The sequence below is a fragment of the Sinohyriopsis cumingii genome, chromosome 4 (assembly GCF_028554795.1).
Source record: "Sinohyriopsis cumingii isolate HCF-2022 chromosome 4, ASM2855479v2, whole genome shotgun sequence".
NCBI lineage: Eukaryota > Metazoa > Mollusca > Bivalvia > Unionida > Unionidae > Sinohyriopsis > Sinohyriopsis cumingii.
Genome location: NC_142964.1, coordinates 89589913 through 89605638, shown reverse-complemented (window position 1 = coordinate 89605638; position 15726 = coordinate 89589913). Strand labels below are relative to the sequence as shown.

At 35.9% G+C, this 15726-nt stretch overlaps 1 protein-coding gene across 2 annotated transcripts in view; it reads left to right on the top strand.

Moving 5' to 3' along the window:
- Positions 1–15726, top strand: part of LOC149801639 (zwei Ig domain protein zig-8-like) — a 285564-nt gene that overhangs the window by 183902 nt on the left and 85936 nt on the right. The window lies entirely within an intron of this gene.

Here is a 15726-nt window from a genome sequence, read left to right as displayed (position 1 = left end):
GGTCTTGAGGGTTGTTAATTCGGACGAGACTCTTTCTGGTGTTGCGAAGGTCGTCCACCAATAACATCTTTTTGCGTCCAGTCCCTTGAGGAGGAGAGACGTGGGTCATGTCCAGTGTGGCTTTTCCATCGGTGATGTCAAACTGGTCATTAGATTGTTGTACGTGTTGAATCTTGTCCATGACTTTGGAAGCGGTCAATTCTGCAGGGGTGCTAAACTATATCCAAACAGGGGATTTCAAACCGTCGTGTTGTATGGAAAGTCTCAAGCGATCGTCTTCTTTGGCTTGACATTGTCGCTTGAGTGAAGTGAGCAAAGAATCCCACACCCCAGTGATGAACACTTCTGCTTTCTCTAACGGCACTTCAGCCTTGAAATCTTTAAACTTCACCGTGTATTTGTAAGCCGTGGTTCTAAATTTTCTAGAGGAGCGCTTTTCCGTCTCTCGAATGGAATAGTACTTTTCAGAATTGACTAAGGGTGGCGAACTTGGTTTAGAGGTTTCAAATTCTGGTTCACTCATGTCCTCTTCAAAATCACTGGCATGAATTTGTGCCAAGATTTCAGCCCTGGTACGAGGCGATAGATCACGTTTCTGCCTCTTACTTTCTTCTTCTTTCTTCTCGAATGGATAGGATCGTTTCATCTTGAGTGCAAAACGTCAAATGACTCAAGTTTAAACACCATAGACTAATTTATAGTCATGGCAGACCAGCGTATATAAAAGGGTGTGTGTCTTGTCCTTTCACTATTCATTTCACTCTCAAGCCGAGCACAACGATGGAAGAGACTAACCAAATCGAACGTTTCGTCAGAGCTTTGCGAGGGGTCATTAGAAAATTCTCTTCAGACCAGCCCACGGACTACTCTCCTTCCTTTCGAGATAAAAGTCAAGATACTTGCTATATCTGTCAGAAGAAAGGGCATTGGTCTTCAGAATGTCCAGACCGTCAAAAAAGAAAAAAAACAGGGGCTAAAAAAGACAAAAGTCAAGATACCTGTTATTATTGTAAAGAAAAAGGACATTGGTCTCCAGATTGCCCAAAAAAAAACAAGAGGAATCAGAAGAAAAGAGGAATTCTTCAGAAGAAGAGAGGGATTCTTCGGAAGAAGAGAGGGATTCTTCAGAGGAAGAAGAGGAAGAAAGAAGACAATTCTATTTAAAAGAGGCAAAGAAACAGGAGAAGAAAAGAAGAAGGGAAGAAAATGAGGAAAAAACGGTGAAGAAATTGAAAAAACAGAGAGACTAAACAAGGAGAAAGAAGAAGTCAATGAACTTTTAATTAAAGTGTTGTGTTGTGAATTGTGAATTGGATTGTAAAAAATGGAGAAAAGAATAAATTAATGATACAAGGTAAGTGTCTTCGAGTTTTGATTTTAAAATAAGAAGCTACACTCACGCACTCATACAAAGACACGTACTATAAGGGTAAAATGGGTGGGGTTTTTTTTGAGTTATTGGCAAATTGAAATTGTATTTCTTTTCGAGAAATGTGGGTGGCCCTGAAAAGGGCCTTTTTTTCTTTATGATGTAGGGGTGAGTTTAAGCAATCAACTTTAACTGCCTTAAGCCTTTGCCACGGCCAAGGCCTACTTCTGGACTGCGTAATGTTGATGATGATAATGATTGGGTTGAAATCACTAAGGGTGATACGGTAGGCTTAGTCACAGGGTTGACGTGTTTAGCTCGGGAAGGTCGTATTCTCTTCGGTCGTAATAAAGAAGTCTGATACATTTGTTTCAGACTTCTTAACTCCGCTAAAATGTCCAACAGTACCGTGACCGTTTGATTTTCACCCTCTTGTTTCTTTGCTGCTACTTCTTCTTGCTGTTGTTGCTGTTGTTTTTATCTTACCTCTTCTTCTTGCTGCTGTTGCTGTAAGAGAAAAGCTTGTTCCGCTTCCTTTTGTCGTTGTATAAATTTCTCCAATTCTTCTTTTTGTCTCTGTCTAAAATTCTCCACTTGCGGTAATGAAGAAGGTAACGAAGGTTCCGGAACAAATTCTTGCGAGGAGAGAAAATCCACAAAATCCCAATTCACCTCTTCTGAAAGTAAGTCCGGGTTGTCTTGGGCAGTCTCCCCTGCTGGTGCACCCCAATGGATCGTTTTCTGAATTTCCGTCATGTTGAATCACTGTCGCATAGATTGACTGCACACAAGCACTAGCGAATCTATATAGACCACGTGACGTCATAGACTGCTCTCTTCGGATTGGATGTGGGCTGACTAAATTTTGTAACGCGTGTTCGAATTGGTGAATGAACTCAGTCCGTTTCAATCCTACCTCTACCTATAAATAAGCGCAGTTCACTGCATTGATTCACCTGTTCTCGTCGCTTCAAGATGTGGACCACAGTTGAGTCATCCACCCTTGTGTCTTCCATGATGTTTAGGACGGACATGCTCATGTATGTCCGATCCAAGTGGACCGTTGTCCACAGGACAAACACCAGCCTGTGGATACGTCGGATCTACGTTGAAAGACAAGGATGCCTGAAAAGAGTGCTGATTTACGGACCAACAGTAAGACGCAGCCTAAGGACAAGAAGAAGACCAATGCGGTGCCCTTTATGTTAATGGATACATTAACATAAACCCAAAGGCCCTTTTCAGGGCCAGCCATATTTCTCGAAAAGAGAATGACTTTTCAATTGCCTACCCCTTTTTTAAATTTAAATTTAAATTTAAAAAAAAAATTTTAAAAAAAAAAAAATCCCAAAAACCCAAACTCTATTCCCCCATGTTAATTTCCCCTTGTCGCTAGACAGACCCACACTATAGTTCCATGTTAAATTCCCCTTGTCGCTAGAGTGACCCACGATTTATTCCCATGTTAATTCCCCTTGTCGCTAATCTGACCCACGATTTTTCTCCATGTTAAATTTCCATTGTCGCTAATCGTTCCCAGGGGGGTCTGTAATGCTAATTCCCATTGTCGCTAATGTATCCCTATTCACTACTAACATGGCAATATAATAAAGAAAAGTAATTGGTTGGATTGAGAGAGAGAGAGAGAGAGAGAGAGAGAGAGAGAGAGAGAGAGAGAGTATATTTACATGATTTTTTTTGTGGAGTCAAGGCTTGTATATTATGGAGATGAACCACTTATACTCAGTAACTCCTCTTCCACTTAACAGTACAGTACATTATCGACATACCTGGTCTATGTAAAACTCGAGACAGTTATATAGATGACTCCTAATTACCATGAAAGGTAACATTTTAAAATGAAGTGGTCCTCTTGCTTTCTCTTCTGATTTCTATTAGCAACATGCCTCATATTTTGCACATCTCTCTGCATCCTGCCTCGATAATCATTCCTATTTAATACAGTTTTATTTATTGTTCATAACGTTACGTACAACGAATATTATTATGACTTTAAGGTTCGTGGCAGGGGTTTACATATTGTAAATCTTTATGTTAAGTACACCATTTCAAAAACGTTTCGAGCTTAAATCATCCATTGCACGTTAAACATTATCGATATACCTGGTCTATGTAAGACGTGAGGCAGTTCTATAGATGGCTCCTAATTACCATTGGATGTTAAAATTTCGAGATAAACAACATAGTACACCGAGCTGGTTGTTTGGCTGTTGTTTTTATTTTCATAAAGTAATATCTCAGAATTTATATGGGTAAGGGTTTCCCTCTCTATATTCTTTCATGTTTGTTCAGTATACCATTTCTAATCTCGCCTGCCTACGGACTGACATTTTCGTTAATAACATTTAACGTGCAGCTGTCCCCTCGCCTAATACTGAATGCATATCATACAGGTCAACTTTAACATAAATCTATTGAATTGGACATGATTCTCTCTCATAATCATTCTCAACTTGCTAACAAACTAACAAGAGCAACGGAAATAGAGCACTATAATAGAAATTTTTGTTGTATACGTTTACAGAACGTGTAAGATAAACATAGCGCACTCATGAAATCTTATGATAACCAGACTTCCTTCAGCGACTGTTGGTTCTCTTCACTAATCATGACAAACGAATGCTGAGCCACTACAAACGATTTTATTTGTTTTAAACATTTTATTATTACAAAAGGATACAGTGGGATTTGGCGCAAGTGCTAACATCTTAAATTAGCCCTTTCCCTACATCACATAAGTATTGCAATAGATTCACCATGGCAACATAATAATGAAAAGTAATTGGTTGGATAGAGATAGAGAGAGAGAGTATATTTACATGATTTTTATGTGGAGTCAAGGCTTGCATATTATGGAGATGAACCACTTATACTTAGTAACTCCTCTTCCACTTAACAGTACAGTACATTATCGATATACCTGGTCTATGTAAAACTCGAGACAGTTATATAGATGACTCCTAATTGCCATGAAATGTAACATTTTAAAATGAAGTGATCCTCTTGCTTTCTCTTCTGATTTCTATTAGCAACATGCCTCATATTTTGCACATCTCTTTGCATCCTGCCTCGGTAATCATTCCTATTTAATACAGTTTTATTTATTGTTCATAACGTTACGTACAACGAATATTATTATGACTTTAAGGTTCGTGGCAGGGGTTTACATATTGTAAATCTTTATGTTAAGTACACCATTTCAAAAACGTTTCGAGCTTAAAGCATCCATTGCCACGCTAAACATTATCGATATACCTGGTCTATGTAAAACGTGAGGCATTTCTGTAGATGGCTCCTAATTACCATTGGATGTTAAAATTTCGAGATAATCAACCTAGTACACCGAGCTGGTTATTTGGCTGTTGTTTTTATTTTCATAAAGTAATACATTAGAATTTATATGGGTAACGATTTCCCTCTTTAAATTCTTTTATGTTTGCTCAGTTTACCTTCTCCAAACTCGCCTGCCTACGGACTGAGATTTTCGTTAATAAAATTTAACGTGCAGCTATCCCCTCGCCTAATACTGAATGCATATCATAAAGGGCAAATTTAAAATAAATCTATTGAATTGGACATGATTCTGTGTCGTAACCATTCTCAGCTTGCTAACAAACCAACCAGAGCAACAGAGTCGACATCTACGTTTATTGCTCATGATTATACTACTCATCAACAATCTCTATCTGAAACCAATTCTCCCCTGCTTAGCTATAAGTGATGTTAGGTGGTTCGCGGAAGCATAGTTAATTCTGTTTTATGAGTTTAACCTGATAGGCTGTACAATGAGGCCAGTATATCTGGTGGAGGAAGAATGCAGGAAATCCCACGAAGGAACTGCCAATCCACGGGAAATTTCTGGCAAGCTTTCTCACATGCCCAAGTTGGTCAAACCGTGACTCGAACCGACGCAGACAAAGGTGAAATTTATGAGTGATCGGCTGCTTCGGTATCTCCTTGGGAAGGGTACTTAGCCCCAGGGCCGATGCAAGGGTATTTTGCACCCATTGGCGAATTTTTCGCCTATTGCACCCAGGGGACAACACTTACTATAAACTGTTCATTAGTATTATTACGAGTTCTAATTGATACACTGTTAACTTCAGTATTTAGTCTACATATTATTGGTAATAAATGAATAACCTGGCAGTGTACTTCGTGTTTGACACCCTCAAATCTCGACGCCCTAGGAGGTCCCTAGTTCGCCTATTATGTAAAACAAGGCCCTACTTAGCCCCCTTTACTTTGGCATGATAACGCCAATAATGTGTTGAAAGTCTTGGTAAGAGCCAAGATAGCAAAACAAAGAAACATGCAAAAAGATAAGTGGCCAATATCATGCCTGCTTCAGAGCGAATTATTTCATTAAACTGAACAAAAATCGTTTGAAAGCATTATATATGTATATATAATAATTTGTACAATGATTAGTTGGGGTGTCCACGAGTGGCCGAGTTGTCTAAAGCGCTCACTGCTACGTATCACTGTCATCTCACTTCCGTCTGCGTGGGTTCGAGTCTCGGGTTCGTCCAATGTGGTATGTGAGAAAGCTTGCCAGTAGCTTCTCGTGAGTCGGTGGTTCTTTCTGGGGGTTTTCCGGGTTCTTCCTCTAATATTTGTACTGGCCGCCATGTATAGTCTATCTTGCGCTGAAAAATGGCGTTAAACCCTACAACAACAACAACAACAACAACGACGATTAGTTCCTTTTGTTTACGTATCTTCAGCTTTGGTGAACGCGTTACTTTCTCACTCTCTAAGTGTAATGCATTAAATGTTCGGTCTAACAGATTCTTATCCTCTCTTAATAAACGTGATCAACTAAAATCAATAAGATGTAAGCGAAACACAACCTGAATTGTACACGATGATATAAAAGGAGCTACTAAATTGTGTAACTTGTAACCAAAAAAAAAAAGATTGGAAACATTTCACAATTTGTCGAAATAAGACTGCATTTCTCAATTGAGAAAGGAAGAGACTAAAGGTTTTCAAGTATAATTTCCGGCAAAAAGGATACGACACTCACATGTAAGCATTTCAAAAGACATGAACTCCTCGAATAGATACTGTATCCTTTGAGACATTAATGCAAACATCTAAACTGTACATTACGCACACGAAATTGCAGATATGTTTAATTAAATTTCCCTATCTGACAGCAGTCGCTGAATGTATTCCGTATTCCAAAATAAATACACAAGCGCAGATTCATCACTACACAACAACATTATTAATGCCCACATAACTCCGCCCAGTTAAATTTAAACTTAGTCGCGCGCTAGACATAACTTTCGAAAGAAAATGGCGTTTAGTCTACTTAAAATTTAAATTTTCAGTCATATTTTGAATGAATGCGCATTGCAAGAACTGTTCCATTTGATCTGGAATGAATAGAATTTGGTATTTTTTTTCGATTCTACGAAATTTCGTGATTATCGACTGGATTTACCTGCCATTTCTAAATGAAATGTATCGGATTGAAGCAGGGAGAGAAAAGCGTAATGACATATGCATGTGTATTTCTGTTCTGTCACTGAATGTTTGAAATCATAATGTGGGGAAATATGAAGTATTTCAATTTCAATTCTCAAAAAGATGCTATGGAATTTAATGTTTATTTCACTTTGAGTGCAGTAAGGAGGATTTAATTGCACTTGGAATATAGTAGAAATAACAGCACAATTTCGAAATGTGTAATCAAGCTTGAAGACCCATGACATGGCTCATGTAATTCGGATCTGTAGAACTAAGAAAGAACATTTTGAGGAAATTCAAGATTTAAAACTGTAAATATATTTTTCTCATTCTTATTACCAGCTAAAGAAGACAGTTTATGCCTTGTCACTTGCATGTTATTTTTAAGGACCTTAATGGTGTCTATAGCTAGCCTAAATTCAAAACACTGTATCAAAAAAGTAAATGTTGAATGTGCCAAAGCATCTGGTATGTGTCAGTCCACGAAACATCTCGTTTAGTTCATACAGAAACAAATTTATTCAACCAAAACGTAAAGCGTCTACTACGAGAGTGTACATGATTTGTTTACAAAGTAGTTCCTAATACACTACTGGGCACACGTGAGTTCAATATGAAGTTGCGCGCGAGTGCAATTACGTAGAATATTAAACGATTCTGACAATGTAAAGAGGGATACACCAAATACACTTCACATCAATTATAACTGGTCGTATTAATAGCGATATTCAATCTTATCGAAAGAGGGATACTTAAAATACACTTCACATCAATTATAATTGATCGTATTCATAGCGATAGTCAATCTGTTTCGAAAGAGGGATACACAAAATATACTTTACATCAATTATAATTGATCGTATTAATAATGATATTCAAATAGATTCGAAAGAGGGATACACCAAATATACTTCACATCAATTATAATTGATCGTATTCATAGCGATATTTAATCTGTTTTGAAAGTGGGATACACCAAATACACCTCACAGCCATTATAATTGATCGTATTTATAGCGATATTCAATCTGGTTCGAACGAGGGATGATGATAATAATAATAATAATAATAATAATAATAATAATGAGGACTTTGTATTGCGCCTAATCTTTAGAAGCTCTAAGCGCTTTACAACATTAGACAACACCTATAAGATAAAAAAAAACATATAATGATATGATTACAAAAACAAACAACATGAAATTAGAAAACAGAAAAAAAAAACATGCTGAGAATATTTAAGGTGGGAAACATTATTAGGTCTTTAAGTTTGTACTTGCAGTCGAAATAAGTGAGATTTGAGAGCACTCTTGAATGGTATCACTGTGTCTTTGTGTCTAAGTTCAGTGGGTAATTCATTTCACGTTGCTGGGCCCTGGTATGCAAAAGAACGCTGTCCATATGACTTTGTTTTCATAGTGGCAATAATGAGTATACGATTGTCAGAAGAGGAGCGTAAGTATCTTGCTGGTGTGTACACATGGGTGAGGTCGGATAGGTATGTTGCACTTGAGTCCGTCAATGAAACGTAACACAGAGAACAAATAATGTGTTTGATTCTGGATCGAATGGATAGTCAGTGTAGGGTACAGAGCAGCGGTGTGTGTGCTCTGATCGTGGTACTCTACGTATGATCCGAGCAGCTGTGTTTTGAGCTTTTTGAAGTTTTTGGAGTAGATACTGAGATGAACCAGACATAATTGAGTTACATTATGGTCTATGAAAGTACTAATGAACACACAAGTGTTTTTGTGGCATCAACTGAAAGATATTTGCGAATGGAGCTGATGCGTCTCAGCTCAAGATATGCAGCCTTGCATGTGTTCATGACATGTTGGTGCAATGTGAGAGTACTGTCCAGAGTAACACCTAGGTTTCGTACTGATTTTGTGAATTTAATGTTGGTGTTGCTGATATTTAATGTTTGAGGTAAAGGATGTGAATGAGAAAGTCTTTGTGTTGTGATCAGAATGGCCTCAGTTTTATCATCATTCATCTGCAGCTTGTTACATGTCATCCATGATTTCACATCCGAAATGCACCGCTCTACACCTTGGATGGTAGCATCAACTTCAGTTGGGTGGCTAGATTTGTATAGTTGTGTGCCATCAGCGTACAGTTGTTAAGACACTGGATGATGATCTGACACTTGAGAGCGACTGAGTGTATAGAATGAAGAGAACAGGTCCAAGAACAGACCCTTGTGGAGCACCACAGCATAGATCAACTGGGCTTGAGTGTATTCCATTTGCAGATACGATTTGTGTCCTGTTGACCAAGTAGGACATGAACCACAGTAAGGCTGTACCATGAATGCCAAATACATGCTGGAGACGGTGAAGTAATATATCATGGTCTGTTGTGTCAAATGCTGCAGACAAATCAAGGAGGGTGAGGACTGTAATCTTTCCGCTATCCAAAGCAGAGAGAATGTCATTAACTACTTTTAGAAGAGTAGTTTCAGTACTGTGGCAAGGGCGATATGCAGATTGTACATTGCTAAAATGACTATTTGAATTCAGATGAGATACAAGCTGGGATAGAGCAACCTTTTCTAGGAGTTTTTATATGAATGGGAGATTAGAAACTGGGCGGTTGTTCTTTAAATCGTCATGGTCTAGTGTTGGTTTCTTCAGCAGATACTTTAAAATGGCAGTTTTGAAAAATGATGGGAATTCCCCGGATGAGAGAGAGGTATTAATAACATCAGTTAGTGAAGACAATACTGGATCTAAGCACTGAAGCAGCAATGATGTTGGAATTAGATCAAGTTCACACGACTTTGGTGCACTCTTCATCAGGATTGTACGTACGAAATCCATAGAGACAGGTTCAAATGCTGCTAATGGTTGCCGCTCAAATTATGTATCCCAACTGTATGGTGACGACGAGTCAAATGAAATCGTGGTGTCAAGCTTATCTCTAATGGTTTTGTACTTTGTTACGGAAGAAATTTGCAAACATTCGGAAGGTCGACTGGAGAGAAGGTAGTTAGATACACCAAATAAAATGCACATATAGCTAACTGTGTGATAATTTGCTCCATTCAGACATTGTAGAGAAATCCTGTCCTCCAATTATTACTCGATGACTTTTAAACTCCACTCTAAATACTCCCAAACATTGTTATGCATTTACATGTTTAACAGTCTTAATTGATAACAATCTTCATTGATAAGTTTTCATAGATAACAGTCTTCATTAATAACTATCTTCACTGAAAACAATCTTTATTGATAAAAGTCTTCATAGATAAGTCTTCACTAATAGCAATCTTCATTGATAATTATCTTCATTGATAAATATCTTCATCGATAACGATCTTAATTTATACCAATCTTCATTGGTAACAGTCTTCATATATAACAGTCTTCAGTGATAACAGTCTTCTCTGATAACTATCTTAACTGATAACAGTCTTCAGTGGGACATCCACATTATTCATATTTGTCCTCTACTGAATAAATTCATTGCATCTATGAAACTTATTTCAAATTAGGTTTCTGAAGATATTCTTAAACTAAATTTTAACAGATAAATTTTAACAATCTTAGATTACGGATAACAGCTTGGAACAAACTGCAGAATTGCTCAAACCGATAAGATTACTAAGTTGCAAAGATCAGCTGCTCTAATAATTCCTAAAATGTAAATCATCACACCGTCTTCTGAAGCGGTTTATAGATTATATTGGTTACCATACTGTGGATTACATTATGAGTTAAATGTCATGTACCTAAATACATCTAACACATCTAGTAAATGACCGTGACCTTCAGTCCTTTTAACTAAACATATTTCTATTCCATGATCTTTCTTTTCCTATTTTGACAGAATGTTTAGCTGTATCGTATTATTCATTATTGAATACTATATCTATAAGTGTTAAAAATCCAACTTCTTGCTGTAAACTTAACACTATCACTTCTAGGCAAGGAAACATAAACGCCTTCATTAAGAAGAAAGATAGCAAAATATTGCTAACAAATGATGTAATAGGATTACAACCACCTGCTGAGAAAATAATTTACTGCACGTTGATTACGCTAGGACAATATAAAAGTAACAGGGTGAATAAACTTTACGTTGTAAAGTTGTTGAAAGTATATCTACAAGTGATTGCTTAGGTTAAAATTCTGTTTTCTAACTAAGTATATGTCAATGTTGTTGGTTTTCAACCTTTGTATTTGACAGAATGAGAGAAACTTTAACCTGCATCAGATTTTCTTTTGATGTGGGGTGGGTGGGTCGATGGGTGGGTGGCATCCTAGTGTATTAAGATTTGAGCTCTAAATGCTACCATATTCAACTACACAAGTAAACAGTATTAACTATACATATTTTCTTTAGCTTCTGTCACTGCATGCTGCAAATGAAAAACATGCAGGCATTGATATTGCGTGTGTAGCTTATATTACTGCGTTGTTCGAATGACAGACATACAGGTATGTATATCGCGCATTTAACTTTTATTATTACGTTGTTCGAATGATAGGCATGCAGAGCATGTATATTGCGTGTTTAGCTTCTATTATTCCCTGTTGCGAATTGTAGACATACAGGGCATTAAATTATGTGTTTAGCTTCTATATTTAGCGTGTTTCGAATGATGGACATATATGGCATGATAGATAAATGACTCATATTAATAAAAAGTTGTCGTTACTATTTAAAGTTATCTCAGACAAAATTTTACTGATCTCACGAATGTTTCGAACAAGGCGAGATCGTCAAGTCGGTATTTCTAGCATGGAAACCGACGGCATTCTACGAGACTGTATCAGGGACAGGTCATTGATTTTATCTGCATATTTACACAGATTAATTCATTAAAACAGACACCTGTTATTGATGTTGACAAAGCTGTCTGCAGATTATGATATTGCTGAGAATACGACCGAATATCGGAATGTATGTTTTCTTCGTTCGACTATCACTATAGGCTAATCTGTATACATGTAAGATCTTATACACGTGTACAATGCAACAAACAATAGTGCTTATACACGTGTACAATGCAACAAACAATAGTGCTTATACACGTATACAATGCAACAAACAATAGTGCTTATACACGTGTACAATGCAACAAACAGTAGTGCTTATACACGTATACAATGCAACAAACAAATAATGATTATACACGTGTACAATACAACAAGCAAATAATGCTTAACATTGCATACAGCCACTTAATGACCGCGACAAACTCCTCCCATGAGGTTAAAGAAGCTATATAGCCATCACTCGCTGGCTAAGTGTCGCACATCCCACAAAAGTGTGTATCTCGATATGTATTTACATTACGTTATACACTGCAGAGCAAGATTCATTGAACAATATCTGGTTATAGGATTTCGGCCAAGATTCACTGAACTGATAGTTAGTTATACACTATTTGACAAGATTCAATGAAACACATTTGGTTATGCACTATTTTACAAGATTCAGTGAAAGACATTTGGTTATACACTACTTGACAAGATTCAGTCAAAGACAGTTGATTATACACTATTTAACAAGATTAAATGAAATATTTTTGGTTATACACTATTTGACAAGATTCAATCAAAGACAATTGGTTATACACTACTTGACAATATTTGATGAAAGATATTTGGTTTTTCACTACTGGAGAAGATTCACTGAAGGCCATTTGTATATACACTATTAGATAAGATTCACCAGAAGAAACCAGATTATGTCAGGTAGTTATTGAATTATATGGCAGAACCATGTATTACTGTGATACAAAATAGTAACCAACAAAACAGTAAATAAGACACGTATTACAATAATGTTTAACAACAGAAAGCATGTCCTATTGGCCAAAATAATGCTGTCTTGACAACTATAAATATCTGACGCAATTATTTTAACTCTCCATCAGTCCTGTTGTTTTGTGTAGCTTTATTCGTTTCTAGTAATTTTAATAAGGAATGTTTCACATCATTCTGTGTCAGTTCAAACTTTACAGACATTTATCAAGAATATATATCATAAAATTTTCCCTTAGTGGCAGCCTACTGTTGCATACAAAATGCAATGCGCTGAAGTAGATAGGCATATCGATCATTACGACATGTTTAAGAAATGTTGTTACATGGAATAGTACTGATCCTTTTGTACCGTCTAAAATTACAGTGAGATCGAAATCTTTGTAGAAAATGTTAGTTTTATGAATTTTTTATCTTCACAAGGAATCGAATACAGATATATAAAGCCATTGTGTTTTAATAAAAAAATACGTGTTGCAGTCTTTATCGATATAACCAGTCTTTATCGATATAACCAAGCTATTAAATGATGATATTATTGTCCTCTATCAGTCTATTAAAACAGATTTATGTCTGTGTTCAGAAATTAGCATCATGTATTTAGCAATAAAGTTTTCACTGTCTATGAGAAAGGTACGAATTAATTCCATCATCATATAATATAAAATGAGCCCGCAACATTTGTCAGCTTCTGCTTTCGCCATCACAAGATTATAATTTATATTATAAACAAAACATAATTTCGAGCAAAGTTTTAAGAAAAGAAAATAAGATACATATTTTTAAACGCTAAAAGTAAATGTTCTCCCCACGTTTTATGAAGTGTCCAGACTATTAATATCTATAAGAGAGCCTGTTCTCGTTTGCGCTTCATTTTCTATATATATATATATATATATATATATATATATATATATATATATATATATATATATATATATATATATATATATATATATATATATATATATATATATATTGGAAATGTTTTCTCGATAAATAAAAAATATTTTAAAAACACGATAAATTTCATGAAAACCACTTTTTACTGAACAATGTCAGTGTACAGCCGTCTAACCAAATTGAACAAAAAACATGAAACGTAAGGGGAGTTAGAAAGAGGAGTTAGGGATGGTGGATGGGGTGCACAAAAGCGTTCGTCGTTATTTAATATAATGATTAACAACAAAATTAACACCTAGCGTAAGGTGACAATATTCCCGTTCTCATCGAACTTTTGTTGTGGTATTATTTCCTACTCAGCAATATTTTCTTGTGTCGTTTCACTCAAAATTCCTTTCAGTTGCGTGTTTGAAATTGGAATTTGAAAGCGACGGAGTTATCAATACAATCAATCTCATCCAAGATTTATATTAATGATGGTCTCTTAGAAACAATATAACAAACTTATCATTTCAACACAAAAAATAACTCTAAAACGCACAGTAACTTTGACTCATACACCTATTCTCAAATTGAATACTAAAGCTAAAATAACTTCTTTTTGGCACCATATTGCTGTGTTGAGCGCTTTTAATTACATTACAATACAAATAGCGTCATTCAATTTATGGCAAAATTGCATTGGGTTATAAATCTAGAACTTTGTTGCGCTGCGACTTAGATAAGGTGAGCTTATGTCAATCGGCTGACGTAAATGCTTTCGCATGAATAATGCGAAAGGATTGCCGTACAGACTCTTTTGGAGTTAATTTAGAGCAACCAATATTCATTGTTAAACTGTCAAATTCTTTTCAACTTTAATTTTCATAGTTTTAATTGAGTCAGAATGCGATAAAACAATTGCAGAATTATCTGCTAGTATCAAGCACTAAAGCGACGTTAAGGGTCATAAAGTTAAAGGTTCTGGGCTGATATCGCTAGGCCCTAATGTTATAATCGATAATGTCGCTAAAGTGCATGACGTCAGTCGGTATTCTTTTTTTGTTCCTTCTGTACACTACTTCAATTTGCATTTCATTCGCTTTCTAAAAATTAATTCCATATATTACGTATTATTACACATATCATTACTGAATGAAACCTGAATGAAACCTCTAAATAAGAGATAGATGTGTGCTGGTTCGTTGAGGATAGTGGAAGAGCAGGAAATAAAGAAAACAAGTGTAAATAATGCTCTCAATGTATACGTTCTAATTGCTTACAAAAATGTTTAGGATAAAATTGATTGCTAATTAGCAATTATTGTTCTTTTCAAACGAATGTACTTAAATTTAGATCTTTGACAAGGTTACGACTCTGTGGTCGCTAACGTAAGTAACAGAAAAGAAGCAAACCCAACAAATTTCGGTATTAACTAAAAATGTGAGAGGAACATTTAGTATTATGAAGTGAATCCAAACTAGTCTCTGTCAAGGTCTATGCAAGTCCTAAGAGAATGAAAAGTTCCTCATAAATTTAAATTCTGGAAATATACTGGTCCTCCAAGACCCATGACGTAGTAAAGACGGCATTGTACTGTTCCTTCAAATAGTTTATAACAGTTCCAGAAAGATAATTTAGTCCAAATAATGAGCACTTTCTAGTTCCACTGAACAGTCCAAATCAAACGTTTTTCCTCTCGAACAATATCTGAGTAGAAAATAAAACACTTCTGAAGACTTACAACAGGAAAACAATATGTGTGAATGACACCTAAAGTCCGATATATACTGTATACTGCGACCGTACTTTGCAATAGACCCCACGTGACAGCATGCACTATTGGTTTTATGGGAAGCCACATAATTATTCTCGCAACATCGATATCCCATCTGTCACTGAAACTACACCATAGGCGCAATTTTAAGTCTTATTCTTAAGATTATTATTAATAATTGTCAATACATCCTTAAATATCTATTTATCCTGTGCAACATTATACTCAAGTCATGTAGGACACACTGAACGAAAGATTTCCTGGACACATTACAGCCATGAATAAGAATAATTAAAACTAGATAAAATCATGTACCAGAAGTTACAAAAATATAGATATACATAACAACAGGTTTTGTTTCTAAATCTATAACGCATCAAACATTTAATTGGGGTGAAAGGGCTGAAGTTCTTCATTTAGTA